Below are 18,229 nucleotides of genomic sequence, written 5' to 3' on the forward strand. Positions count from 1 at the left end.
ATAAGAGTGCGAGAGAAACCCTACAAAGTGGTATAAATGTATCATAAGGGATAAATCCATATGTAGTGTGTCATTTGACAGAGTATGTGATAAAATGGCATTGAATGTGGTTACCTGTGATTCTTGACAGCCTGTGTCCCCGAAAGTGTTTTTAAGACTCGGTTTAGTTTGTGATGAAAATAGCTTTAGGAATAGTGAAGGTTCTTCCCACTTCTGTGTTTTTGTTTTGGTGTTTTTTTTTTAAAAAAAAAAAAAGAGGGAGAGTTTCTTTTCATGATTTACATTTTGTTTTGTACTGTTCCAGATTTTGCAAAAACAAACCCCCTGAAAACCCAAACAACAATAATAATAAAAGAAACCCTCTGTAGTTTGCTTGGGTGACCCAAAGTTGATGAGTTTCTCACTGTTTGAATATGCATTGGCTGTGAGGTGGGAACTGTGCAACTCTTCCTTCATCACCCCAGAAGTGCAGGGGGAGGCAAGAGAAATGTATATAATCCTGCCCTGGAACTGACTGAATTTGAAGTACACTCAGCGTAACCTGTCTGCTGGTAACTTGTAGCCTAATTGGCTGCCTTACAGAGGAAAGGGGTGTATACACTATTGTATGGCTGTTAGGGATATAAGGCACTGGGACAGGGAAGGTTAGAGATTTGCTAGTGGAGGAGCGGAGTGCTGGAGGTGGCAGCATATGCTGTTGGGAAGGCAACATCTCATCCCTCCTTGGGGGCAGTGAGACTTTGCCTTTGCCAGGCTTGGGGTTATACCCTTCTCCCAGTAAAACTGCAGTTTGCAGCTCCTTTCTCTGTACTGGGAGAGAGATGCGACTCTTCAGGCAGGGACCGCCTACTGTGCAGTGAACAACTTCTCTGCTGGAGACAAAAATAAGTGGATGGAAGTATCCCATGTGCCGTGTGGACCCATGTGCCACTGTTAGTTCATGCTTAGGCTGATGGTGAGGGGCTGAGTTTGTATGTGTTTTATCAATGAATATCCCCTTCCTCAGAAAGCAAGCAGCTGACATTTTTACTATGCAAAGGCTTTGCTCTCCAAACTTGGGCCTATAGCGCAAGGAAGGCACACGATGACCTTGGTGTTCCTGTGCCTTCTCAGCTGTGTTTTCTGTCTTGGATTCAACTGACCCTGAGATTTGGATGTATTTCCCTCTGCTGCTTCACGTTAAAAAATGAAGAATGAACTGTGATGTGGGGAAGCAGTTAGTATGATGGAACCCATCAAAATAAACATGAGGGGATGAGGGGTGGTGGTGGTTAGAAGGGCATGGATCAAACATGGTAATTGGGCTGGATGTTGTAGGGAGGGGGAGAAGGGGGACTAGGAAAGGACTGCAATGGGAATCAGTCCCCAAAACAAATTTTGCATGAGCAGGGCATGAAGGGATAGGCAGTCTCCTTCAAATCAGATTCTGTGCCTGAGCCTTCCTCCAGAATTTCCTGCAATTTAGACAAGTGGCCAACATCAGATTTTTAAGTGCTGTTTGTGCTGAACACTTGCAGGAGTGCGTTCCCATCCAGCTGCTGAGCAGAAGTCCTCATACTTTAGTCTTGCTGGGAGATGCTTTGCGCTTTTCTGTGGCAGCAGCTTTTGCAATAGGAGGGTCACCCCCCACCCCCAAAAGGATGTTTTTTTTCTGTGAAAGAAGCCAGCGTAGCCAGGCAGACATTATCCCCTTGCCGGAAGGAGGGATCCAGGCTCCCTGGGGAGGAGGGGACCGGGGGGAGCGAGTGATTCATTGCAGCTGGCTGCAGCTTGGCCTCCTTCTCTCTCTTTGCCCTGGGTGCCAGGGAGTGACAGCTTGTGGGCAGCGGGCCAAGCTGTGAAAAGAGGAGTGTGTGAGGCCTTCAGCTTTCTCATGCTTTATCAAGCTGCAAAGAATAGCTCGATATTCAGCCAGCGTTGGTGCAGGTCAGGAGAATGGAAATGCTAACTTAACTCCTGACATGCCGGCTGATTGCTGACCGCATGCTCTGCGCTGAGCGAGGTCTGCTTTGTAGGCAGCACGGCTTTTGTACAGCAGCATGTGGAGCAAAAGGAAGAAAACGTGCTTTGGCGCAGCGATGAAGATATCTTTCTGTTAAGAGGGCAGCTTCTGGGACTTGCTGGGAGCAGGGAAAGATGGAGAGTGGTCTCCTCTCGTGGCTTGCTGTCTGTGTGCTGGTGGACGATGAAAACACTGAAAGGTAGGGCAGCAGGAGCGGCGGCCGTCCTGGGAAAGCGAGGAACTGTGGTGGGTGAGTGGCAGGTCTGCCCTTGGCTGTCCTCCCGCTCGATGGCACAACACTGAGGGCTGTGGTGCAGGCCAGCCGACCCCTGCGCAGTGCCTGTCAATGCGGGGAAGCGAAGGCCTGGGGAGCAGGATGGGGCCAGTCCTGGAGCCGTAACCCTTTGCTGGAGGGCCTGCCAGCAAGCCGTCCCTGCGGCTGCAGTCTCTGCGGAGGGCTGCCCGCCGGCGCGGAGGGAGTTAAGCGCTCCTTGTAGGCTGGGGGTGAGCCTACCTCGGGGTGTTGAGCTCCATTCCCACGGCTTTTCCTTTCTGACCAGGGCTGGGGGAGGGATCTGGCCTGGAACGAGTAAAGTAAAATGCCCGGAGGCTGGAAAACAGTACCCCTGGCCCCTCTAGCCTTGTGGTGGGCTGGGAGGGATTTGAGCTTCACCGCAAGCTGGACAGGGGCTGCTGGCCAAGGCTGGGGTCTGTCGCCGCTCGGCCGGCTGCTCGGTAAGATCATGGGTTTATTTTCCTCCTTTAGGCAGACCGAGATGGCTTTGCAGGCAATCGAGTTCCTGCCTAGGGGACTGAAATAAATTATTTCTCAGCTGCAAGGATGTAAAGTAGAAATCAAGTCCCAGCAGTTCCATGAGCAGATCACAGCACAGGTTAACGTACAAGTTTTGCAGCTGAGCGAGAGCAGTAGCGTTTGAAGGAGCATCGTTCCCCATAGGATGTGCAAGTTTCTCAGAGGCGTTAGGACAGCAGGGCCCTTCTTGATGCTGACTCCACCTTCTCGTCCTGCACCATTTTGAGCTGCTGAGTTGAGCTGTTTGAAGCCCTGAGGAGTGGGAAGAGGGGGAAGAGCAGGTGAAAGTCTGAGGGACCGGGGAAGGGAGTTAGTTGGTGCTCAGAGCACAGCCTGCAGCTGTCTCGGAGCCCAAATCCCACCATTTCTCCATCAGCAGTACAGGGGGCTGGGAGAGTGAGAGGGCTCTGCCACATTCCAGTTTGCTTTGGAGCTGAGTGTATCTCTGCGTGGGCTACTAATCCTGGCCGGCACCAGTTTCCCAGTAGAGGGAGAAGGGAGCTAGACTACCTACTCAACCCCTGGAAGTACTCTCTCAAGTCGCCTCTGAGGACTAAGGTGTGCAGTCCCTGTTCTCAACAGCTTCTGAATTCAGGGCGAGGCAAACTGATGTGAGTGAATGGGACCCAGTAGTAGCATAAAGGAGAGATGAACCATGGGCTCAGTGCAATTCCATGGTTTAATTCTGCTGGGCTGTGTTTGTGCTGTGCAGACCAGGTTATGCCAAAAAGCCTGGCAAAAATGTGGTTAGAGACTGGATTTTTCTTTGTGCATGGGGTGTCTGGCCTTGCTTCTGCCCCAGATCCTCTTTGCAAAGGGTGAAGTACTGTGATCCTCCCACTTGCTGTGCTGGCCCCTGTGGCAGGAGGATCTGGAGGGAAGAGGGTTTGGGAAGTAGCATTACCTGTGTCCGGCAGAGGCTTTATTTCTTGCAAGGCCAAGATTGTAGCCTGGTCAGCACCCAGACACAGACGTGAGTGATGAAACAACAGTGTCTGTGCAAATATTCTGCAAACTCCAAAGTGATTCCTCCTGGTGGATCTTGCTTGTTAGATGTCAAAATCCTGATAAAGACTGGTAGGCAGCAGCCCTTGTTTGGTTTTCTGCACCCAGGCGCCTAATGGTGGCTGAGCTCTGCTTTTGAGTGTATTGCAGCTCTTTGCTCTGTCCATTTACTCACCCAGCAATGGGAAATGTGGCTGGAGCGGGAGCTGGAGTCACAGGCTGATTTGAGCCCTGCGCAAGGCAGACCTGCAGTGGATGCACAAAGAGAAACTTGCCTGCTGTGGTGGTAGCTTGGGACCCAGGTGCAGCAAATGCACCAGTGAGAGCTGGCTTTTCTGCTGTGCTCCTGCAGGGAGGAGGGGGGGGGGGGGGGAGGGTGTTGCCATTGTGCTGGTTCTGGTTTGCTCCTGTCAAACCTCTTCTCATTATTCTTGCCTTGAGCTGTCTCAGGCCTGAAGGCAAAGTGCTACAGAAGGCTCTGTAGGCTTGCCCTTGAGAGACGTGTGGTCCTTGGAGAGTAGCTGTTCAAGGGAAGCACTGCAGTGGGCTGAATTGAGGCTGTTTCAGGCTGCACAGCTCTGAGCTAATCTCCCAGAGGCAGAGACATTACTCACCAATCAGGAATGTGTCTGTATTTTTCCTAATGAGAACAAAACATTTTATCCCTGTTCATTAGCAGCGAGTTAGGGTGTACTGTTGCTATGCCAACAGACTCCTCTCCCCTGCAGACACACTGGGGGTGTCCTCCGTGCCATGGTTAGAAGGGTGAACTGGAAGGCTCGTTCTGGCAAGAAAAAGATCCCATTGTTTTCCCAGGGCTGCCTGGACTTTGTGCAGCTGGCCAGACCTTGCCTTCTCAGGGGGAAGGGAACCACAGTGGGAGTCAAGTGCAACAGAGATTTAATTTATTGGAAAAATAGTCTTTGCATTTCATGTTATGTTGTTTTTTCCAGCTTGAGGCACACTCTTCAATAAGAGAAATGAAGGTGTCTCAACGTTCCCAAGAGTCCAGATGGTAAGCAAAACGCGACGGGAGTCAGCACTGGGATGCCCATCGATTGCTGCAGCCTGCTGGGCTTCTCCATGTTCCTGATCATCTCAGTTTGTGTGGCCAGTGCAATGCTGGGCAGCCTCTTGATGCTGCTGCATAATGAACCCACTTGATGAACTATACCACCTGTGATTAGTTGGATGAGTGGGTTCACCAGGCATGTGGTCTACTTGGAGTGAGTGGCTGTATGTGAGAATAAACACCTGTTCCCTTTGCAAAGGGAACATTCCCTTTATGTAAGGAAATCCTATGAAGGGCGGAGGGCATCTCTTCAACAGAAGCTTTGATCCGTAGAGTTCTGCTGTAAGCAGATGTATTTATTTCTAAAGGTTGCCTGTCTATTTGCTTGCCATTTTTGTCTTTGTCTTTGTCCTCCTCCCAAGCTGCACCCCCCCTTTCTTGAGGGACTGGTTGGGATCTGTGGGTTGCAGTGCTGCCTAAGTCAGGCCACTCTACAACTTTTGCAAGAATCTTCTTGGCACCTCTGGTGCTGCACTTCCATCTCTGTTGCGATGTAAAAAAATAAATTTTAAACTTTGAATGCTCTGTACGAGGGAATGAGTTTAACCTACAGATGGAAACAAACAAAACAAAAAAAGCTAATTTCTGATGGTGATCTATGGCCAGAAATGGGCCAGTGAGTGTTGTCAAATCTGAAGACAGTCTCCTGGAGCAGGGGTGATGTTCATATCTGGCTGTCAATCACCATGTAGTGTGGTGAGCTGCTTTGTGCTGGCTGAGCTCTGTGGTGTTGACAGCTATAGACCCTTGAAGAAATGTCTCCCTGAAACTGATTTCTCCTTTCAGGCTGCTTCCTGTTAAACAGGATAGTTACAACTCCTGTTTCAGTTTGCCTGGTGAAGCACTCTGTAAGTGAATGTGTATGTGAATTTGAATATGGGAATTTGAATATCAAATATAGGTTGGTAAGCAGAGATCCCAGACTGAATGAACTGCTGGAGATCTGCAGATCTGCATGAACTTCTGGCTGGGGAGTGAAACCCTGGCACCTGGACACTAAGTGCTGATTTAGATGACTCACTGACTCTTGCACTGGAGAGATGAATATCACGTTAGAGCACTGGGAGTACAGGAGCGCTTCATCAGAAGGATGTCTCCTTGTTGGGCTTGCAGTTATAGCAGCAGAAGGGCTCAGCAGAACTAAAAACAATGAACAAAGCCAGACAGCAACCCCTAGCCCAGACTTCTCTGCATGTGCAGCCTGTGTGGTTTCAGTTTGATAGTAGACCTGGATTGAATTCTTGGATGGTAAAGAGCAAGTTTTCAGAAAACCTGTTTCAATCTGGAGCCTCCAAGAATAAATCCTGAGTACATATAACACCTGTACAAAGATCGGTGAGTCTGATTTCCTCAGCTTTGCATTGCTCTGGGTGGTTCAAGTAAAACCACTAAATCAAAGCTGTTTGAAATAGGGAATGAGTAAGTACTTGAGATGACTTGAATTCAGGCCAGTCTCTTCTAGATGCCTCCTTTCAGGGTACATAAAAAATAGAAGACCATAGGGAAGACAGAGGTCTGCATGTTGTATTTTTTGAGATATCAAACTAATTCTGTCCAGATCCTATTGAAAAAGTGCTGTTCCAGCCGAAGAGCACTAGAGGACATATTTTTCAGTACCTTTAAGTGCAAAAGATGGTGGCTGAACAAACGAACTTCTGAACTGTGAGTTACGGTTATTACCCGAGTCATGCTCTACTTCAAATTGCTACACTGGCTACACAAGAATGATGTTATCTAGGAGTGTTACTTGTTCTCTCCTCTTCTCTCCCTTCCTTTTTAAACAGTGTAGGGACTGATTTTCTGCCCTATTTTCTGTGGACCACCACTTTTTTTTTCTTAAAGATAAACATAAAACTGCTGTGCTGTGTGCAAGGTAAGAATTCTTCAGGAGAAACCCTCATCGTCTGGGGGTGGAGGGCATATTTTTCCAAACTGTGATGATGTGTATTCATTGTAGACATTTCTTTCTCATCGCTTCCTATACCTGGCAAGCAGTTCTGCATCATGTGTTCTCTGCAAAGTGGTCAGAATAGTGGGGGCTTGGGGCATTTCTAGACCTGGGGCCACGTTCCACGTTACTTCCTTCATATGTGATGTAAAACCTCTGCATAGCTACCTCAAACTCCAGCTCCAGTTCCAAATGTGGCACTTCAATGAAAGAATAGTCCAGATTACTCTCTGGTCTTGCATCTTGACTTGCAGTTCTGTTTCCAAGATGTCTCCCACTGCATGCTGAGCTCTTCTTCACTAGGTGTGTATGCTCCATTTGTGGAAGTATTTAACCTTGTAACAGCTACATTCTTGGTCTGGTAGTATCTGAGCTTCTTTCACTGGAAAAATAATGCAGACCCACACATACCCACAGTGGGGTAAGGAATAAAATTCTAAATCTGTTTCTACATTTTGCCTCTAAAAGCACCGCCGGTGTAATACTTAGACAGGTGAATGCCTTATGTGAAAATAAGCCCTGGTGTTATGTTCCAGGTACAGGTTTTATGTAACTCTCATGGTTGGCATAGTTTGATGTTACCAAAGATGTGGTCAGCGTCTCCTGCACTGAATTCTAGAAGCTCAGCTTCTAGGAAGAGCTAAGTGCTTTGACCAGCTGATCTAGTGGAAGAAACAGGAATAGCTGAGCTCAACTTAGAGGCTCGATTAGATGAATTTTTGGGTCCTGTGTGTTGTTTGATATCCACCACCTTGAGAGGAGGGTTCTCCCCTTTGATCAGGACCAGTTATGGGCTGTTTGTGGGTTGAGGTGTTCCTTCTAACCCTTAAAGAATGGTTCAAAGCCCTAAATTGTGAGGTAGGTTTATATTTTTTAAAAAGCTGTTAGCACTGGGTATTGTAACTCTGCCCTCTTTTGAATTCTGTTGAGTTTTAATGGCCTTACGTTTTTATTTCAGTTACACTTCTACATCTCTGCATCTTAAAAATGCTTAATTTCTAATAGTGAAACTGGCAAAGGACAGAGAAAAGCCAGATATTTCAGCCTGACAGGGAAGTTTAGGTTGCTTAGTGAGCTAAGTGTGTATAAATAGCAAAGTCCTATATCTGATAATCAAGAATGTAGGAAGAACATTTGTTTGTGGAAAAACTCACTTTGGATTTTGAGGGAGTCATGACAAAAACAGTGTCTAAAATCAAGTATTCTTAAATGACTCTAGAAGAACAAGGTCTGTTAAGGATATTGTTGTTTTATATAGCATCAGGAAATCACTAAATATTATGCCTATACTTGATGAAAAAAAAATTGATGGATTGAAATGTTCATTAAGAACATATGACAGAATAAAGCTCTGGCATGCAACCTTTGTCAAAAGGAATATATCCTCCATCAGAGCAGGCTAAATCAAATATAAGGATGTTATTTGTACTTTCAAAGCACTAATGGGGATATAAGGTTTTTGAGAAATACACCCTACTCTGGAAGAAGAAGGTGTAGCTGGGTGCTGTGGCTTGAAAGTAAATTTGCTTTTGAGCAAACTCAGTTTAAGAAGTTATGCTGTATATTTTAAGTAGCACTTCACTATAGCAGTTGGGAATCCCTGCTGTATTTAAAATCATCACACTAGTTTCTCCAGCTCATATGGAAGCTGAGTTTTCTGCAGCTTTAGGAAAACCGTTGCATCTTAAAAAAAGGTATTTTCAGTTATTAGAAATGGAACAGCAGTAGCAGTGACCAAAGGCGAGAATTACCTTCCATACAAAGAGCAACTGAATAAACTGGGAGTCTTCTACCTGAAAAGTGATGAGTGATACTTATCTTCAAATCCTGAATAGCATGGAAGGTTAGAGGGGGAGCAATCTTTTTTTGTCTCTTCCATTGCAAGTATGAATAGGTATTGAATGGAGCCAGCATGTAGTAAACTTAAAAACAAATAATGACTTAGTCCTTGGTGTGTGCAGTTAACCTGGGAAGCTTCTTGCCACAGGATGTTTTGAATGCCAGATGTCTGTGTGTATTTGAGGACGCAGGGCATCTCCATAGAAGGAGTTATTGAAGGTTACTAAATGCATAGAAACCACTTCTATCCCAAGAAATCCCTGAGCTGCATGTTGTTGAAGCCTGGGAGAGCGATCAGAGAGGTGAAGTGCTATTATGTGCTTACTTTGTACTTAACGTTTCAGGCCATCGCCAGAGCCAGACAACTGCAACCTGGTTTGTCAGCATGGAGCGGGAAGGGGTATACAAATGAAACTTGTGAAAACAGAGACTGGCACAGCTTGTCTTCTAGGTTAGTTCTGTGCTGCTTGTGATATACTGCATGCACCTCTTACTTGCTAAAGCCATTGCCTGTGGGCTGTTGGAGTCTGCAGACTGTTGAGTTTGAAGAGAGATGGAGAGTATATTTCTGAAAGCTATGCAGCTAGGAAGGGTAGTGTGAAGACAAATATTCTAAGCAGAGAAGTTGACTTTCTCCCTTTCTCTGTGGCATATACTGTTCCTGCTGCTTTGAGATGGTCTGAGTTACAGATACTGTCTTACTGCTGATAGCCTAAATCTTACTTGTTTGAATTTCTCCCATTTAAAAAAGTGCTTCTTGCCTGGTAATGGACTGTAACTTAATTTGAGCTAAAATGGGTGATAAGCAGATGTATAAACAGTACAACCCCTGTTCCAAAGCGTTTTCAAACTAAAAATGTCATGGCCTACGTGAGGTTCATACTCTTCAGAAGTACTCAAAACACTGGTCTTATTTTAGGTCCTGTCTAAACATTTTAAAATAACTCAAAAATAGGGCTCGCTTCTAGATGCTTCACCCTTGAAAGTCTGGACTTGCACTTGGTTTTAGATGCTTACCCAAATCTGCAGAGGGCTCAGTAGAGACCAGCCCTAGTTGTTCATTTGAATAACTCCTTTCAGAAGGAGAACAATGTTGGGCTATTTGTCTTTTTGTCCCTAGGGACAGGGTCTCTGCTGTTAGGTAGTATTCCCCTCTCCATTTTTTTTTTTTTAACCTTTCATTGACTAACTTTGCTGCTGTGGTCCTTGGGGAACAGCTATGGAAAGCTGCCCAGTAGCAGAACTAAGATGACTTATATTTTTGGAGGCATGCTCTTATGATTGAAAACTGAGCTGATGTATTTTGGGGAACTATAGCCCCTTTGCAAGGATATAGAAACTGACTTGTCTGCATCTCATACTCTATAGTGAAAGTCACTCCATGGACTGGCTGAGAAGTTGCATTCTCAACTTACCAACTATGAGGAGTACAGACAGGCCTGGGGCTGAGATGAGAAGCCAGGTGAACCACACACAGGATTAGGATAAGGGTCATGTTGGGGAAGACTGGGACTCTGGAGTGGGCTTAGGTTCCTTTCCTGTTGATTGTTTCCCTATCATCTTGACATGTTGCACCTATTTAGTCAGCTGTTTGATTCAGGAAGAAATCTCTCTCCCAAACCAGAAGTCTCATCATTGCAGAGTATTAATGGGCTCGGTTGTTACACCATTTAGAGAGCATCCTTCCTGTTCACTCTCAATTTCTCAATTATTGTTTTCATCAGTAGTTTTATTCCAGCTCTGATTCTTTCTCTGCTTGTTCCTGTGAGTGCTGGAGCTGTCTGCCATTCTCCAGATAGTCTGACCAGATTAGATTTAGTTTGAACCCATCTTTAGCCTGTATGATCTTTTCTTTTCCTAGCTGGTCCATGATTTCAACTAGTGTATTTCCCACTAAGCCCTGAAAAGGTTTAATTTAAAACATTTTTATGATACTGAACTTGTGTCAGCTCCACCGTGGCCTTCTGGGTTGACATTAGGTGGCCGATTGTTCAGTTTGGTCTGTGTATATGTCTGAAGAGTGCTGTCTGAGCCGTGTTGTTGTGGGGCTTTGATTAGTTACATATGCTATGGCAGAGTTGAGCAGTTTCCTTTCCCAGAGGAAGGCACAGTCCCTGCTGTGTGGAGTATATAGCTTAAAATGACAGGAAGAGTGCCTGGCACTGGGACAGTCTGCAAACAAAACTGTGCTGACCACAGGCTATGGTTTATCCTATCAGAACAGATGTGCATACTTTTTCCTTGTTCTCCTTACCAGCTTCTCTGCTCTGTCTACCTGTTCCTTCCAGCAGAAGAGCAGCTGCTCAGATGTAAAACTCTCAGTGCTATTCCTAACAAACTGCTGTAAATCTGGTTTTCCTGTCTCCTGGGCAGTTTTGCCCAGGGGTGATCCTGGCAAGGTAGTATTCTCTGAAATGCCAATAGTCAGCCTGTTATACTGGCTGAAATTCCTGCTCATAGCAGTTTGCGTTTCAGACTAGCACTGCAGTTTACGCGGCAGACCTGTTAGTGCATCTCTGTGGCCGTAGGGTGAAGGTCTGGGCTTCATTGAAAGGCAAAGGGAAGAGCCAGTCTGTCCTGCCCAGCCAGTGGCTGTCAGACTGTGAAGGTGGGAGGGTAGCAAACCAGATGGAGAACAGTCTCAACCAAAAAGCCTTTAAAATTCATGGCTGCTGTGAACAGGTAGCCAATTCTGAACCTTGGTGCCTTTAGGACAGCACCAAAGCAGCTTTCTCAGCCCTGAACAGGACCAGGAGCTCAAATATTTTGCCAGAAAAAGTTAGGATCTCTTCAATCTGAGTATACAGATAAGAACAGAAACTCATGTTGCAAAGCCACTTCATGGTGTTAAAATTTCTTATGGTGAATTTTGTCTTGTAATAAAATTCCTTGTTCTGGGTAAGGTGTGACTAGATGTCTGCCTAACAAAGTGACTGAAGAACTTTTGCTCCAGATGGTTTATTTCTCCGAGTACCAAATCGTGCAATGTTCTAGCTTCTGCTTCCTTTGCTGCTTAATTTTAACGTTGCTCATTTTCACTCCTCCAGATTGTGGACTCACAGGGGTATGAATGAAGAGCATTGCCTGATGGCCCATGCACAGTAGTAGTCCTCCCACCCCTATCCATATGCAGTCTGATGCTCTGAATTTTTATCCTTGAAACAAGAACTTCCAAGTTCAGGACATGGTTAAGTGGGCATGGTGGTATTGGGTTGACGGTTGGACTCTATGATCTTAAAGGTCTTTTCCAACCTAAACAATTCTATGATTCTATGGTAAGTGTGGACAATGTCTGGGGTGGAGGGCTGTGATTGTAGGGTGGAAGAGTATGCTGCATTGCTGCTGCCAGCCTGTGGCTCCTAGACCACATGCACCTTGAGAGCCCTTCATGGATGATTCCTGTGCCACCATTCTGTGTTATACTACATTTGGAAGCACCGGATCTCAAAGATCCTAGCCTGGCAAAGGGTCATTGCTTGGGGCTGAGACTGGTGCAGAGTTGATCCTGGCTCTCAAGTCTGCACCCAGCCTGTTCAGTCTTCTGCAGTAGTGCAGTGGGAGCTATTGTGTTTTATGCATGTTATGAGCAACTTGGGAAGATCCCCAGGCTTTTTGAACAACATGGTGTGTTGCTATCTGTTCCTGGCCTTATGAAAGCCTTGGTATTGGCTTGCAGAGGTGGAAGAAAATGTCTGGCCACCTCAATTTGGATCATTATCTAGCAGACTTGTGTAACCTAATTACCAGAATATTGAGCCTAATAGTTTGTAGCTGACTACTAATAGCCTTCCAGGCTTAGGCACTAATTTATGGAAGATTAATTGATCAAAGCTTCATTTCTGATAATGCTTAAAATGAGTTGAGTAATACAAGATAGACTATACCCCAACTTGGTTTGAAGGCAAACCACAAGCAGATTGTGGTAGTGATGTGGAATTCTGTTGATTTTTGCTGTCTCTTCTGGATGGGAGGGGGTAGATGCTACTCATGTGGTTGCACTGCATTAAATTTATTTGCATGTTACCGCCTGTATTCATGGCTGTAGCCAGAACTGCTGACACTTTTGGAATGATAGAAGACTGCCAAACTGCTGTCAAGCTGTATGGTTCTCCAGAAGATTACTGTGGAGGGCAGAAAAGTGAATTTTATTTGAAATGAAGGAAAACTCCAAGGAGAAGAATTCCTTCCTGTCTATCCAAGGTGTATTAATTCTTTATAGAGCTGTTGTGGTACTAAATTTGAAGATTTCTGGGGTGTTGAAGAAATGCTGTTCTTTAACAGGTCAGAGCACCCTGCACTGCTTGGTGTCTGCAGAGCGAAAGGGTTTATTCAAGGCAGGCTCCAGTGTTTAATGGTTCTGATTTGCATCTTGACAACTGGATGGTGGAGTTCGGGATGTGGTCCTTGTGTGTCTGCTTGTGGTCTGTAGCACTGCTAGCATGAACTGCTTTTGTGGTAGGTCTCTCTGTTCTCCCTTCCACTGTGCAATCCTGCAGGGCTGATGCTGGCTTGGAGACCATGGTTTTCCTCTTGGGGTGCAAGTGTAGGACAGGCTTCCTTTCACGGGAGTTTTGCAGGACATTTGAAGTTCCTTTTGTCTCTTGCTAGGTTACTGCAAGGCCAGGCTAGATGCAAAAGGACTTTTCTTGGGAGTGTGGCCTTTGCGTCTGGGACATGAGAGCTTGGTTAGGGGTCACGGTGCTGTTCTCTGGGAAGCATGTGCTGGTTGCAGGAGGTCTCCTCCCTCCCTTCTGGAGGGCACCCTGCCAAGGAAAATAGACTCTAAGGCAGAAGTGATTACATTGAGAAGATAGTGTGCTGTCCTGGCCATTTCTGGATGAAACAGTTGGGCATTTCTGCTTTATAGAAATCAACACAGAATAGCTAATGCAGCTAGTGCAGAGCAGGACTCTGGCTTTCATAGCCTGTGGAACCAAAACTGAGAACAGGAGGATTCTGGCTGAGGCTGGGGAGAGGTGCCCCTAATGACAGAGAGGGCAGTGTGGTTGGGAAGGCGTGCCTTGTTTGAGGTGGAGGCCGGTAAAATATGAATCACGTCTGTTTGAAGTAGTGATGAAATACCAGACAAAAGTTTTCTGTAATACCTGGCCAAATAGCCTGGTGTGCTTTAGCTTTCCTTTCTCCCTGTTTAGAACGGATGGTCCTGACCTACTTTTAGCAATAGCAGTTCTGTTGAATGCTACCCAATGCTTAGCTGTACGTATGGCAAACATGTTATCTGTTTTATTCACTCAGTATCTGAGAAGTTTCCGTCAAACATTTAGCAGACAGGGAAGAGATGTTCCTGGAAGAGGGACTGTTGGTGTGTTAAACTCAATTCTGCCACTTTTGTGCACTGTGGCTCTGGCCTTTGCTTTGGTTTCCCAGTCTGCTGAGGATGATGCTTGCTTTGCTGCTGTGTTCTGCATTAACTTTTGTGCTGAGCTGTCAGGATTCAGTTAGATGGTATCTGAATGTTAATATGATAGATAATGCCTTTTGAAATAGTCCATGAGGTTAGGCTTCCGGCTTCCTAAATATGCAATTAGGCAGGGCTAAAGTTACATTCTTAATATTTAAAAATAAATAAAATCTATAAATGTACCATAAAATAAGAAGTTTAAATAGAAGTGTCATCCTGGGGCAAATTGCAAAGCTCTTTGTAGCTCAGTATCCTGTCTTTGACAAGATCCAGAAGCAGACACTTAATGAGGACTGTAAGAAACAGGGCATGTATAATGTGGTGGATTTGGTTTGGTGTTTTTTGTTTTTTGGTTTTTTTCTCCCCTCTTCATTTGATTCCCAGCTTATGACCATCATCAGTTTAGGACCCACCTTGGCCAGGAGTTGTATCTAATCACCTGATCTCGACTATATCTATTTTCCATTAATTTATATAATCCCTCTTCTAACTTGTTTATGTTTCTAGATTCCATGACATCCTACAGCAGTGGGCTCTACAACTTATTTGTGCATTTAAAATGCTGTTTAAAATATTCTACATCCCATGACGATATCCTTGAACTGGCTTAGAAAAGTTGTCTGTAACTTTGGTGGGTGCTTTCTTGTTTCTGCATTGTAAGACATGGTAGTCAATGATTCCATGTTTTTCATGTTGACGCTTTGTCATGTTTCAGATCTCTTAAATTTTCCATATCTTCTCCCTGGTTGTTTCTTTGTCCATCCAAAGTCCTACTCTGCTCAAGCTCTCCTTATATGGAAGCTGCTCCATGCTTTTGATCATCTTTGTTGTCCTTTCTGTCATTCTGTCTCCTTTTTCAGATGTGGGAATCAGAACTGCCTGCAGCATTCAGCAACATAGTGGTGATGTGTGTTTTCTTTCCTATCAATCCAAAGGTTGTATTTGCCTTTTTGCCTAATACTAAATACTGAACCGACTTACCAAGTTTCCAAAGTTTTCCTGAGTGGTAACAGCTAATTTGGATCCTGTTGTGCTTATGTAATTAGAGTATTTTGTGTTGGTTGTTTTGGTATTTATTGACATCGAAGATATTGTGTAGTTACTTAGGGAGTGCATGAGTTCTGTCACTTTTTGCAGTCTTTTCTGAATTTGATTGTGATGAATAATTTTTTAAATAATATGCCACTCTTAGACATATTGCTCTTCATAGATCTTATGCGAACATATTGAACAGTGCAGGTTGCAGAACAAATTCTTGGCAGATCTCACTGATAACCTTCCTCTGACGGGAAACTCTTCCACTTTTGGTTTCCTGTCTTTTAACTACTTATTAAATCATGATAGGGAGTGTAACTTTAATTCTACAATAGCTTAACTTTTTTTTTCCCCAAGAGCCTTAGTTGACAGTTCTTTTAAAAGATCAGTTTAGTTCATATTAAACAGATTAAAAAGTAGCTCTTGGATCTCAGTTAACTGGAAATGGGAAATCTGCTCTTAGAATTCCCTGGGTACCGCAGGGATTTCTCTTTGCTCCAGTATTAGTCTGTATTTTGATTAACAATTGGGTTCTCGAACTTCCACAAGAAAATTTATTTCTATGGGGGATGATGGGCTTAGATTTATGTAGATTTGTGTAGAAATGGTGGATTTGCACAGCAGGGTGAATTGGATGGGTAACTTCAGTGAGCCCCACTTTGCCAGCAGGGTTCTATTACAGCTGGATTAAACCTATCTAGGCTCTCTGAATGTACTCAACACATTAAAGCCTGGAGAACAGGATATTTTTTTCCTAACTAGTTTCCTGGAAGAATATTTGAGTCACTGATGGTATTTGGCTGGATACAGACTTGGCCACATGTGATGTGGCAGCTAGAAGAGCAGGAGGTTCTTGGGCAGGTAGTGGAGGAGTGGTGGGTTGAACTGGAGGAAGTAACATTTGCTCTGTGTGCAGCATTAGGAAGCCAAGGGGTAGTGTATCTGGGTCAGGTGCTGTGAAAAGGGGATTCTCATCCAGGTCAGGTACATTAACAACAACAACAAAAAAGATGCTGACAAACTGGAAAGGGGTCAAAGAGCTACAAGAAAAGTTAATTCTTTCTGACTGAAGCAGCTCAGACTACCTAATGTGTCCATCCAAAGGATTGCATGGGGCTGCAATCTGCGATTCAGGAATGCCCAAGCTGCCAGGATGTATAGGGGAAGGATTGCCTTATGCTTGTCTGCCCTTATACTACTACTTACACAACTATTATTGTCTGTTGCTGAAGCTGGTTTCTCTGTAGGTGGACCTCTGAGTTAGAATAGCTGTCATTATCTTCTTGCCCAAGGAGGATTAAGAAGAATTAGTTTTCAAACTGTTCATGCAAAAAGCAACTAGAAGCTTCGTTGACTTGGGAGATCCTGTGACAAGCAAAGTTAGACAAAATGATGAGGCATTTTACTTTGGGTAAATAACCCTCAGGGATCACCTTGCTGGGTTAAGGGAGTGGTTTCTATAATTTAGGAGTGCTAAGAAAAAATTCTGCTTTTACTGGGAGACTTTAGTCAGGAGTTCGTGGGCTAGAAGAAGAGATTGTTTAGTGGTGTTCTGTAGTGTGATTATGCAGAAGGTTGGAGCAGATCCTAAAGAACTCCAATCTTCAAATGTATAACACTGGCAAAAAGTTATCCATTGGTTTTGTTAAGATACTGAGAAACTAACAGCTGACTTGCTTTCCCCTTTTAAAAATAGATATACAACATGGTACTTGAGTTCACATTTTGTTAGTGTTTGAGAAGATGGTAAAGTGAAAAGTCAACCCTCAATTTACAATGACAGAATATCTGAAGAGAGCTTCTTTTAATAGCAAGCAGCTTGTGGTTGCTTTATATGCCTTGTAAATGTTTGTGTAGTTTGTCTTGTTTGTAAACTTTTTATAAATCATTGTATTAATCATTAACTCTTCATTAACCATTAACTGGAAGCTTAAACTAGTATTTATAACACATTTTCCTGTGTGCAAGAGAAAAGATTGGTTATGCTAGAGCTGTTATAGGGAACTACTTGTCCACTACCATCAATGAATTCTAGTAGGGCTAAAATTAATATTTAGGTAGGCCCAGGGTTGTAGAAGCACTTTCTACCGTTTTTCCAAAGAACCCTAACAACTCGCAAGCATCATTAAAATGGCACTAGTATCACAAAGTTGACAAAGTATTTTGTGCAACATTGTTTTAGTATAACTTCTTCAACCCCCATACAGAGAAGTGCATTGTAATGGTCAGCAGTAACTGTCAAGGGTTTGGAAAACATGATTTTTCTCAAGTGTTTATCTAACAATGCTATTAATTCTGTAGCCTGAAAGTACAGGGTTTTTTGTTATCTTCCCTTGGTATTTCAGATTTGCTATTTTGTCTTTAAAGGGTTTTTTGAGTTATTTTGACCTCAGGTTTGGTGTTACTCACATCTGGTATATCAGAACTCCCTTGCCTGTACCAGTCCTGCTCTGACAGGATGGCTTGGACTTGGGGTTCTCCTTGGGGTCAATTTTATTTGGAAAACAGAGGTTTGTGTTCATCTCTGCTGGAGCTGCTTGTTGTGAGTGTTCTTAAACAGCAGAGCAGGGAACTGGCCTGGTAGTAGTAAATAAGACTCAAAAAAATTTATTTAATGGGAATGTCATCTTTCACAGCAGAAAACAGCAAGTCTCTGTTGAGCTTATGATGCTTAGAAGGGGGGCTGTAATTCAGGGCTTTTGTGCAGAAAACACAGCAGTGGTCATCTTCCTGCTGCTGGGTGGTTTGAATGTGCTGGAGCACAAGAGTTGTCATGCAGCTGGAAGAATTATGCTTTTAATGTTTAAATCTTTTAGTGCTCTTGCTGTGGGTTGGCTCTGCAAATGATACAGTGGAAACTGCAGGTGCAAATTTCAGGGGCCTACTTTTTTCCAAGGATAATTCTGCTGGGATTGGTGTTGAGTATGAAATCTAGCCTAGAAGTTGGAACATTATGTGACCTCCCTATGTTTGGGGGATAGGATGTGGTATTAGGGAAATAATCTGTGAGGATTGAAATAATCTTTACGTGTTGATACGCTGCTAAAATGTGTCCAAATGAATTCTGGGTTTGTTTCTTTAGTAAATAAGTA

At 44.2% G+C, this 18,229-nt stretch overlaps 1 protein-coding gene across 3 annotated transcripts in view; it reads left to right on the forward strand.

Annotated features, from left to right (window-relative positions):
* Window positions 1-18,229, forward strand: part of PLXNB1 (plexin B1) — an 83,891-nt gene that overhangs the window by 19,653 nt on the left and 46,009 nt on the right. For 2 of the 3 annotated variants that reach the window (XM_049827176.1, XM_049827178.1), the window contains exon 2: window positions 4,775-4,836. The gene's annotated coding sequence lies outside the window, so the exon portion shown is untranslated. Of the gene's footprint in view, window positions 1-2,083; window positions 2,202-4,774; window positions 4,837-18,229 lie in introns of those variants that run through there. The other variant, XM_049827177.1, reaches the window with a different exon arrangement.

Source organism: Accipiter gentilis, chromosome 23 (assembly GCF_929443795.1).
Source record: "Accipiter gentilis chromosome 23, bAccGen1.1, whole genome shotgun sequence".
Taxonomy (NCBI): domain Eukaryota; kingdom Metazoa; phylum Chordata; class Aves; order Accipitriformes; family Accipitridae; genus Astur; species Astur gentilis.